Source organism: Mustela erminea, chromosome 2, assembly GCF_009829155.1.
Source record: "Mustela erminea isolate mMusErm1 chromosome 2, mMusErm1.Pri, whole genome shotgun sequence".
In the NCBI taxonomy this organism is placed as follows: Eukaryota; Metazoa; Chordata; class Mammalia; order Carnivora; family Mustelidae; genus Mustela; species Mustela erminea.
In genome coordinates, this window is record NC_045615.1 from 485,503 (window position 1) to 497,765 (window position 12,263).

Here is a 12,263-nt window from a genome sequence, read left to right on the forward strand (position 1 = left end):
TAATGATCTCAGGATCCCAGGATCGAGTCCCACATCAGGCTCTCTGCTCAGTGGGGAGCCTGTTTCCCCTCTCTCTGTGCCTGTCTCTCTGCCTACTTGTGAGCTAGCTCTTTCTTTCTCTGTAAATAAATAAATAAATAAATAAATAAAATCTTTAAAAAAAGAAAACAGTTTCCTAAAATTAAAGAGACCCAGCAATTACACTGCCAAGTGTTTATCCAAAAGATAAAATCATACTTATTTGAAAGGGCCATGTACCCCAAAGTTTGTAGCAGTCATGTCCACAATAACCAAAATATAGAAAGAACTCAGATGTCTGTTGACAGATAAATGGATAAAGAAGAAGTTGTATATATATGAGATGGAATATTACTCAGTCATCAAAAAGAATGAAATCTTGCCATTTTCAATGACATGGCTGGAACAAGAGGGTATCGTGCTAAGTGAAATAAGCCAGTCAGAGAAAGACAAATATCATATGATTTCAATCATATGTGGAATTTAAGAAACAAAACAAATGAACATAGAGGAAGGACAGGAAAAATAAAAGAAGGCAAAATCAGAGAGGGAAAAAACGATAAGAGATCTAAGAACTCTAAGAAACAAACTCAAGGTAGCTGGAGATAAAGTGGGTGGGGGAATGGGGTAATTGGCCATTGGGTATTAAGGAGGACACTTGATGTAATGAGCACTAGGTGTATATGAAATTGATGAATCATGAAACTCTACCTCTGAAACTAATAATACACTATATATTAATTGATTTTAACTAAAAAGATGTAGTATACACACACAGAGAGACAGACAAACACAGTAGAATATTATTTAGCCATAAAAAAGCACTCAGTAATGTATACAATGTATACAATAAAAAAAGCAATGTAAACCATAAAAAAGCACTCAGTAATGTATACAATGTATACAATTTATCACTATATTGTACACACAAAACATTAGTAACTACACTACAAGTAAACTATATTGGAATTAAAATTTAAAAGCTCAATTAAAAATAATTGTAGAAAGATACTAAATCAAGAAAGACCAGGCTGGGTAAGTAAGTTTCTTAGAAATAAAGAAAAAAGAAGGAAAACTAACCAACTAAATAAATAATTAAATAACCTAAAATTTGAAACTGGATTTTTCAAGGAGGTGAGGAAGCAGGAAGCAAAACACTTCTGTTTTTTATTATTATTATTTTTATTTAATTAATTTATTTTTTTTAAAGGTCAGATATTATTTATTATTATTATAAAAATGATCTGTGATTTATGAATTTAACTTCTCATAAACCTCCTTTGTAACAGAATACGCAGTCAGAGGCTTAACATTACATTGTTTTCTTTTGACAACGTATCCACGAGACCACTGCAGCTGTTCCTTTACTCACCATAGCAGATTAATTAACACAATCATATGCTGTTGGCTCTTACTCAATGAGTGGGTCTGCAGCGGGATAGATAGGTAAATCCTTTAAATGCAGTGCAGATAAAGCAATATACTATGGTAGTTTCCTAACTCGCCAGTTTCGCTTCTGACTCGCCAGCCCTATTTGGACGGGTTCATGGACCACAGGCGCCCTGAGCTTGAATTTCAAAGTCAGCCACACCTCTCTGAGCGCCATAACACTCAACATTTGCAAGACGTAAATATGGAAAAGCAGAAGACCTCTCAGAAATCAGCGGCTTTGGTGAAAATAGCAGTCTGCCGCCAGCATTTTGAGTCTGCAGTATTTTTTTTTTTTATTTCCAGCATAACAGTATTCATTATTTTTGCACCACACCCCGTGCTCCATGCAATCCGTGCCCTCTATAATACCCACCACCTGGTACCCCAACCTCCCAACCCCCATCCCTTCAAAACCCTCAGATTGTTTTTCAGAGTCCATAGTCTCTCATGGTTCACCTTCCCTTCCAATTTCCCCCAACTCCCTTCTCCACTCTAAGTCCCCATGTCCTCCATGCTATTTGTTATGCTCCACAAATAAGTGAAACCATATGATAATTGACTCTCTCTGCTTGACTTATTTCACTCAGCATAATCTCTTCCAGTCCCGTCCATGTTGCTACAAAAGTTGGGTATTCATCCTTTCTGATGGAGGCATAATACTCTATCCCCAGGGGTACAGGTCTGTGAATCACCAGGTTTACACACTTCACAGCACTCACCAAAGCACATACCCTCCCCAATGTCCATAATCCCACCCCCTTCTCCCAAACCCCCTCCCCCCAGCAACCCTCAGTTTGTTTTGTGAGATTAAAAGTCACTTATGGTTTGTCTCCCTCCCAATCCCATCTTGTTTCCTTTATTCTTCTCCTACCCACTTAAGCCCCCATGTTGCATCACCACTTCCTCATATCAGGGAGATCATATGATAGTTGTCTTTCTCTGCTTGACTTATTTCGCTAAGCTTGATACGCTCTAGTTCCATCCATGTTGTCGCAAATGGCAAGATTTCATTTCTTTTGATGGCTGCATAGTATTCCATTGTGTATATATACCACATCTTCTTGATCCATTCATCTGTTGATGGACATCTAGGTTCTTTCCATAGTTTGGCTATTGTGGACATTGCTGCTATAAACATTCGGGTGCATGTGCCCCTTTGGATCCCTACGTTTGTATCCTTAGGGTAAATACCCAATAGTGCAATTGCTGGGTCATAGGGCAGTTCTATTTTCAACATTTTGAGGAACCTCCATGCTGTTTTCCAGAGTGGCTGCACCAGCTTGCATTCCCACCAACAGTGTATATATTGTTTTCCTTTTTTTTTAAATTCTTTTCTTTTCTTTTTTTTTTTTTCTTTTTTCTTTTTTTTTTCTTTCTTCCTTTTTGAACCTCTTTTTATCCCCTTTCTCCCCCCTCACGATTTTGGATCTCTTCTAATTTGGTTAAAGCATTTTTTCCTGGGGTTGTTGCCACCCTTTTAGTATTTTACTTGCCCCTTCATATACTCTTATCTGGACAAAATGACAAGACGGAAAAATTCAACACAAAAAAAAGAACAAGAGGCAGTACCGAAGGCTAGGGACCTAATCAATACAGACATTGGTAATATGTCAGATCTAGAGTTCAGAATGACAATTCTCAAGGTTCTAGCCGGGCTCGAAAAAGGCATGGAAGATATTAGAGAAACCCTCTCGAGAGATATAAAAGCCCTTTCTGGAGAAATAAAAGAACTAAAATCTAACCAAGTTGAAATCAAAAAAGCTATTAATGAGGTGCAATCAAAAATGGAGGCTCTCACTGCTAGGATAAATGAGGCAGAAGAAAGAATTAGTGATATAGAAGACCAAATGACAGAGAATAAAGAAGCTGAGCAAAAGAGGGACAAACAGCTATTTAATTTATTTTTTTAAATTTCTTTTCAGTGTTCCAGAATTCATTGTTTATGTACCACACCCAGTGTTTCATGCAATACGTACCCTCCATATTACCCACCATCATGCTCACCCAACCTCCCACCCCCCAGCCCCTCTAAACCCTAATTGTTTTTCAGAGTCCATAGTCTCTCATGGTTTGTCTCACCCTTCAATTTCCCCAACTCCCTTCTCATCTCCATCTCCCCAAGTCCTCCATGTTATTCCTTATGCTCCACAGATAAGTGAAACCATATGATAATTGACTCTCTCTGCTTGACTTATTTCACTCAGCATAATCTTTTCCAGTCCTGTCCATATTGCTACAGAAGTTGGGTATTCATCCTTTCTGATGGTGGCATAATACTCCATAGTGTATATGGACCACATCTTCCTTAGCCATTCATCCATTGAAGGGCATCTTGGTTCTTTCCACAGTTTGCCTACTGTGGCCATTGGTGCTATGAACACTGGAGTACATATGGCCCTTCTTTTCACTAAATCTGTACCTTCGGGGAAAATACCAAGGAGTGCAATTGCAGGATCATAGGCAAGATCTACTTTTAATTTCTTAAGGAATCTCCAAACTATTTTCCAAAGGGGCTGAACCAACTTGCATTCCCACCAACAGTGTAAGAGGGTTCCCCTTTCTCCACACACACACATTGTTTACTGTCTTGTTAATTTTGGTCATTCTAACTGGTGTAAGGTGGTATCTCAATGTGGTTTTGATTTGAATCTCCCTGATGGCTAGCGATGATCATTTTTTCCATGTGTCTGTTAGTCATTTGTATGTCTTCATTGGAGAAGTGTCTGTCCATGTCTTCTGCCCATTTTTTGACATGATTATCTGTTTTGTGTGTGTTGAGTTTAAGGAGTTCTTTATAGATCGTGGATATCAGCCCTCTGTCTGTATTGTCATTTGCAAATATCTTCTCCCATTCCGTGGGTTACCTCTTTGTTTTGTTGACTGTGTCCTTTGCTGTGCAAAAGATTTTAATCTTGATGAGGTCCCCAAAATTCATTTTCACTTGTTTCCTTTGGTTTTGAAGACATATCTTGAAAGAAGTTTCTGTGGCCGATGTTGAAGAGGTTACTGCCTATGTTCTCCTATAGGATTCTAATGGATTCCTGCCTCACATTGAAGTCTTTTATCCATTTTGAGTTTATCTTTGTGTATGGTATAAGAGAATTGTCAAGTTTCATTCTTCTACACATAGCTGTCTAATTTTCTCAGCACATTGAAGAGACTGTATTATTTCCACTGGATATATTTTTCTGCATTGTTGAAGATTATTTGACCATAGAGCTGAGGGTCCATATCTGGGCTATCTACTCTGTTCCACTGGTCTATGTGTCTGTTTTTATACCAGTACCATACTGTCTTGGTGATTACAGCTTTATAGTAAAGCTTGAAATCAGGCAACGTGATGTCCCTAGTTTTGTTTTTCTTTTTCAACATCTCCTTAGCAATTCGGGATCTCTCCTGATTCCATACAAATTTTAGGATTATTTGCTCCAGCTCTTTGAAGAATGCTGGTGGAATTTTGATCAGAATGGCATTGAAAGTATAGATTGCTCTAGGCAGTATAGACATTTTAACAATGTTTATATTTCCGATCCATGAGCATGAAATGGTCCTCCATCTTTTTGTGTCTTCTTCAATTTCCTTCATGAGTGTTCTCTAGTTCCTTGAGTACAGATCCTTTACCTCTTTGGTTAGGTTTATTCCCAGGTATCTTATGGTTCTTGGTGCTATAGTAAATGGAATCGATTCTCTAATTTCCCTTTCTGCATTTTCATTGTTAGTGAATAAGAAACCAAATGATTTCTGTACATTGATTTTGTATCCTGACACAGTAATGAATTGCTGTATGAATTCTAATAGTTTGGGGGTGGGGACTTTTGGGTTTTCCATATGAAGTATCATGTCATCTGCAAAGCAAGAGAGTTTGACTTCTTCATTGCCAATTTGAATACCTTTTATTTCTCTTTGTTGTCTGATTTCTAGGACCTCTAATACTATCTTGAACAAGAGTGATGAGAGTGGGCATCCTTGTGTTCCTGATCTCAATGGGAAGGCTGTCAGCTTTTTCCCATTGAGGATGATATTTGCAGTGTTTTTTTCATAGATAGATTTGATGACGTTGAGGAATGTTCCCTCTATTCCTATACTTTGAAATGTTTTAATCAGGAACTGATGCTGGTATTTGTCAAATGCTTTTTCTCCATCAATTGAGAGAACCATGTGGTTCTTCTCTCTTCTCTTATTGATTCGTTTTATCACATTGAATGATTTGCTAATGTTGAACAACGCTTGCAACCCAGGGATAAACCCCACCTGGTCAGGGTGGGTAATCTTATTTTTTTTATTTTCAGCATAACAGTATTCATTGTTTTTGCACCACACCCAGTGCTCCATGCAATCCGTGCCTTCTCTAATACCCACCACCTGGTTCCCCCACCCTCCCACCCCCCCCCCTTCAAAGCCCTCAGATTGTTTTTCAGAGTCCATAATCTCTCATGGTTCACCTCCCCTTCCAATATCCCTCAAATCCCTTCTCCTCTCCATCTCCCCATCTCCTTCATGTTGTTTGTTATGCTCCACAAATAAGTGAAACCATATGATAATTGACTCTCTCTGATTGACTTATTTCACTTAGCATAATCTCTTCCAGTCCCATCCATGTTGCTACAAAAGTTGGGTATTCATCCTTTCTGATGGAGGCATAATACTCCACAGTGTATATGGACCACATCATCCTTATCCATTTGTCTGTTGAAGGGCATCTTGGTTCTTTCCACAGTTTGGCGACCGTGGGTGGGTAATCTTTTTAAAATATAGTTGGGTCCTATTAGCAAGGATCTTGCTGAGAATCTTGGCATTATATTAATCAGGGATATTGGTCTGAAATTCTCCTCTTTGTTGGGGTCCGTTCCTGGTTTGGGGATCAGGGTAATGCTAGCTTCATAAAAAGAGTCTGGAAATTTTTCTTCTGCTGCAATTTTTTGAAACAGCTTCAGGAGACTAGGTATCATTTCTTCTTTGAAAGTTTGGTAGAACTCCCCAGAGAATCCATCAGGTCCTGGGATCTTGTTTTTTGGGGGTTTTGATCAGGGCTTCAATCTCATTACTAGATATTGGTCGATTCAGGTTCTCCATTTCTTCCTGATGCAGTTTTGGAAGTTTATAGTTTTCCAGGAATGCATCCATTTATTCTAAGCAGCTTAACTTATTGGCATATAACAGTTGATAATAACTTCGGATGACTGTTTCTATTTCCTTGGTGTTAGTTGTGATCTCTCCTTATCATTCATAATTTAATTAACATGGGCCTTCACTCTTTTATTTTGGATTAGTTCGGCCAGTGGTTTATTGATCTTATTGATTCTTTCAAAAACTAGCTTCTATTTTCATTGATGCATTCTACTGTATCTATAGTTTCTATCTCATTGATCTCTGCTCTAATATTGATTATTCCCCTTCTTGTGTGTGCAGTTGGCTTAATTTGTTGTTGATTCTCCAGTTATTTCAGGTGTAGAGACAGCTGGTGTATTCTGGATTTTTCCTTTTTTTTTTTTTTTTTTTTTGGAAGAAGGCTTAGATAGCTATGTATTTCCCTCTTAGGACCGCCTTTGCTGTATCCACAGGTTTTGGACTGAAGCATCTTCATTCTCATTGGTTTCCATGAATTGTTTAAGGTCTTCTTTGCCCATTTTTTGATATGATTGTCTGTTTTGTGTATGTTGAGTTTGAGGAGTTCATTATAGATCCTTGATATCAACCTTTTGTCTGTACTGTCATTTGCAAATATCTTCTCCCATTCTGTGGGTTGTCTCTTTGTTTTCTTGACTGCTTCCTTGGCTGTGCAGAAGCTTTTGATTTTGATGAAGTCCCCAAAGTTCATCTTCGCTTTTGTTTCCTTTGCCTTTGGAGACATATCTTGAAAGAAGTTGCTGATATTGAAGAGATTACTGCCTATGTTTTCCTCTAGGATTCTGATAGATTCCTGTCTCACATTGAGGTCTTTTATCCATTTTGAGTTTATCTTGTTGTATGATGTAAGAGAATGGTCGAGTTTCATTCTTCTACATATAGCTGTCCAGTTTTCCCAGCACCATTTATTGAAGAGGCTGTCTTTTTTCCACTGTATATTTTTTCCTGCTTTGTCGAAGATTATTTGACCATAGAGTTGAGGGTCCATATCTGGGCTCTCTACTCTGTTCCACTGGTCTATGTGTCTGTTTTTATGCCAGTACCATGCTGTCTTGGTGATCACAGCTTTGTAGTAAAGCTTGAAATCAGGTAACATGATGCCCCCTCTTTTATATTTGTTTTTCAACATTTCCTTAGCGATTCAGGGTCTCTTCTGATTCATACAAATTTTAGGATTATTTGTTCCAGCTCTTTGAAGAATACCGGTGGAATTTTGATTGGAATAGCATTAAAAGTACAGATTGCTCAACACACACGAAACAGACAATCATATCAAAAAATGGGCAGAAGATATGGACAGCCACTTCTCCAATAAAGACATACAAATGGCTATCAGACACATGAAAAAATGTTCATCATCACTAGCCATCAGGGAGATTCAAATTAAAACTACATTGAGATATCACCTTACACCAGTTAGAATGGCCAAAATTAGCAAGACAGGAAACAACATGTGTTGGAGGGGATGTGGAGAAAGGGGAACCCTCTTACACTGTTGGTGGGAATGTAAGTTGGTGTAGCCTCTTTGGAGAACAGTGTGGAGATTCCTCAAGAAATTAAAAATAGAACTTCCCTATGACCCTGCCATTGCACTACTGGGTATTTACCCCAAAGATACAGATGGAGTGAAAAGAAGGGCCATCTCTGCCCCAATGTTTATAGCAGCAATGGCCACGGTCGCCAAACTGTGGAAAGAACCAAGATGCCCTTCAACGGACGAATGGATAAGGAAGATGTGGTCCATATACACTATGGAGTATTATGCCTCCATCAGAAAGGACGAATACCCAACTTTTGTAGCAACATGGATGGGACTGGAAGAGATTATGCTGAGTGAAATAAGTCAAGCAGAGAGAGTCAATTATCATATGGTTTCACTTATTTGTGGAGCATAACAAATAGCATGGAGGATATGGGGAGTTAGAGAGGAGAAGGGAGTTGGGGGAAATTGGAAGGGGAGGTGAACCATGAGAGACTATGGACTCTGAAGGGGCAGGGGGTGTGAGGTCGGGGTACCAGGTGGTGGGTATTATAGAGGGCACGGATTGCATGGAGCACTGGGTGTGGTGCAAAAATAATGAATACTGTTATGCTGAAAATAAAAAATAAATTAAAAAAATAAAAAATAAATTAAAAATAAAAAGTCTTCTTTGATCTCCTGGTTGATCCAAGCATTCTTTTTTTTTTTTTTTTTTTTTTTTCCCCAGGACCTTGATCCCAGGGCCCTGGAATCATGACCTGAGCTGAAGACAGAGGCTTTAACCCACAGAGCCACCCAGGCGCCCCTTGATTAACAGTTTTCTTATGTAATTGGCTGCTCCCATACCGGCGACAAAAATATTTACAATTGTTAGATCCTCTTGGTGGTTAGTCCCTTTAAGAATGATGTAGTGCCCTTCTCTATCTCTGACTACAGTCTTTAGTTTAAAATCTAATTTATCTGATATTAGAAGGACTACCGCAGCCTTCTTTTGCGGCCCATTGGCATGAAAGATGCTTCTCCATTCCTTTACTTTCAGCCTGGGTGTATCCTTAGGTTTGAAATCGGTCTCTTGTAGACAACATATGGATGGGCCCCATCATTTTATCCAAACTGGATCCCTGTGTTGTTTTATGGGTGCATTTAGGCCATTCACATTGAGAATGATTATTGAGAGATACGTTTTTATTGACATTGTGTTACCTTTGAAGTCTATGTTTCTGTAGATTGTCTCCATATATTTCTGTTCAATGATATTCTTAGGATTTTTCCTCTTTTATAGAACACCCCTTAATATTTCCTGCAGTGTCAGCTTGGTGGTCACATACTCTTTTATTTATTTTTTTTAAATATTTTATTTATTTATTTGAGAGAGAGACAGTGAGAGAGAGTATGAGTGAGGAGAAGGTCAGAGAGAAAAGCAGGCCCCCCATGGAGCTGGGAGCCCGATGCGGGACTCGATCCCAGGACTCCAGGATCAAGACCTGAGCCGAAGGCAGTCGCCCAACCAACTGAGCCACCCAGGTGCCCTCACATACTCTTTTAAACCTTGCCAGTCTTGGAAGCTCATTATCTCTCCATCCATTTTGAATGTCAGTCTTGCTGTATAAATTATTCTCGGCTGCATGTTCTTTCCATTTAGTGCCCTGAATATATCTTGCCAGCCCTTTCTGGCTTGCCAGGTTTCTGTGGACAGCATGGTTATTTGAAGAGCTTTCCTCTGTATGTAAGGAATTTCTTTGCCTTAGCTGCTTTCAAGAGCTCCTGTTTACAATTATGATTAATCATTTTCACTATCAGGGGTCTTGAGGTCTTTCTAGATTCTATAATCTTAGGGGGAGACCATTCTGCCTATAGTACATGAACTCTGGTTCCATTCATGAGATTGGGAAATTTTCATGGAGAATTTGTTCAACCAACTATATCTTCTAGTCTTCTTTCTTTCTCCTCCCCCTCGGAAATTCCAATAATTCTGACATTGAAATGTTTCATGGCATCATTTATTTCCCTAATTCTGTTTTTGTGGCTTCTAAGCTGTTTGTTCCAGGCTTCCTCCTGATCCTTTTTCTCTATCTGCTTGTCCTCTAGATCACTAATTCTAACTTCTGCCTCATTACCCTAGCTGTTAGAGAATTTAGATCAGATTGGAACTCATTGAGAACATTGTGAACATCATCCCTGGTAGCTTTCACTTCTGCCCTATTCAATTTCATTTTGTCATCAAGGGCTTTCTCCAACCTAGCTATTGCCTGGATAATTATTAGCTTGAATTCCCTTTCTGACATAATGTCAGATATCCATAATGTCCATATCCAGTAGCTCTGATGCAGAAGGCCCAGTCTCTGAATTTTTCTTCTGTTGGGCATTCCTCCTCCTAATCATTTTGGTGAGAGATGGCTGAGCGGATGTGTAGCTGAATGTGTCAACCATGGTGTAGATAAGGTGCACCTTGGAACGTTTTTGAGCAATCAAGAGTCCCCACTCAAAATAAAGAAAAAAGAAAAAAAAGAGAGAGAGACAGGGAAAAAAAAGAAAGATAAAAGAGAAGGCTTGGCCCAAATGGGCCCCAAGGTAAGATTTTTGAAGTATACAAACAAAAACAGACAAATAGAAAGACCAACAAAAGTAGATGACAAGAGATAAATAAATAAATAAATAAATAAATAAGAACCTCATCAAAAAGAACCCCAAGTATAAGACTTATATACTACTAAGACAAAAACAAAGACACAGAGACACTGACAGAAGAAAAAGATGGGAGAGTGGTTATAAATTATCCATGTGGGTGAGGAAGGTTTTTTGATTCTTTCTGGATGTATCTTGATATCTTTGTTATAGGACTCAATTTTCCTAAGATAAAGGGGGATTAAAAACTGAAATACAATGTGAGGGTTTTGAAGGGGTGGGGATGGGAAGTTGGGTCAGCCTGGTCGTGGGTATTATGCAGGGCACGTAGTGCATGGAGTACTGGGTGTGGTGCATAAACAATTAATTCTGGTACACTGAAAAGGAATTTAAATAAATAAATAAGAAGTTATTGACACTACAGACAAAGGGCTGATATCCAAGATCTATAAAGAACACCTCAAACTCAACATGCAAAAACCAGATAATCATGTCAAAAAATGGGCAGAAGACATGAATAGACACTTCTCCAAAAAAGACATACAAATGGCTAAGTGACACATGAAAAAATGTTCATCATCACTAGGGAAATTAAAATCATAAGGGAAATTAAAATCAAATCTACATTGAGATACCACCTTAAACCAGTTAGAATGACCAAAATCAACAGGACAGTAAACAACATGTGTTGAAGAGGATGTGGAGAAAGGGGAACCCTCTTCCACTGTTGGTGGGAATGCAAGTTGTTGCACCCATTTTGGAAAACAATGTGGCAGTTCCTCAAAAAAGTAAAAATAGAGCTTCCCTATGACCCTGCAATTGCACTACTGGGTATTTACCCCAAAGATACCAATGTAGTGAAAAGAAGGGCCTGTACCCCAATATTCATAGCAGCAATAGCCACAATCACCAAACTTTGGAAACAGCTGAGATGCCCTTCAACAGATGAATGAATAAAGAAGATGTGGTCCATATATACAATGGAATATTACACAGCCATCAGAAAGGATGAATATCCAACTTTTGTATCAACATGGACTGGACTGGAGGAGATTATGCTAAGTGAAATAAATCAAGCAGAGAGAGTCAATTATTATATGGTTTCACTTACTTGTGGAGCATAAAGAATAACATGGAGGATTTTTGGATACATAAAGAAAAAGTGAATTGGGATAAATTGGAGAGGGAGATGAACCATGAGAGGCTGTAGACTCTGAGAAAGAAACTGAGGGTTTTGGAAGGGAGGGGGTGGGAGGATGGCTGAACCTTGTGGCGGGTATTAAAGAGGGCACATATTGCATGGAGCACTGGGTGGTGCATAAATAATGGGTCTTGGAACATTGAAAAAAATAAAATTAAATTAAGATGTTAAAAAAAAAAAAGAAGTGAGAACAATTCCTCATTATAATACTTGTATTAGGAAACCCACTGTGGAAAGAGATTTCAGGGCAGTTTCTTTTTACTTCCTCCAATAAAATCTTGGAGATTTTTTTTTTCTGTCCTCCTGTTGTTATTTTTAACAGTCAAAGAGATTTAAGAAAGGTGTAAATCCAGCTCTCCACTCGCTGAGGACAAAATCACT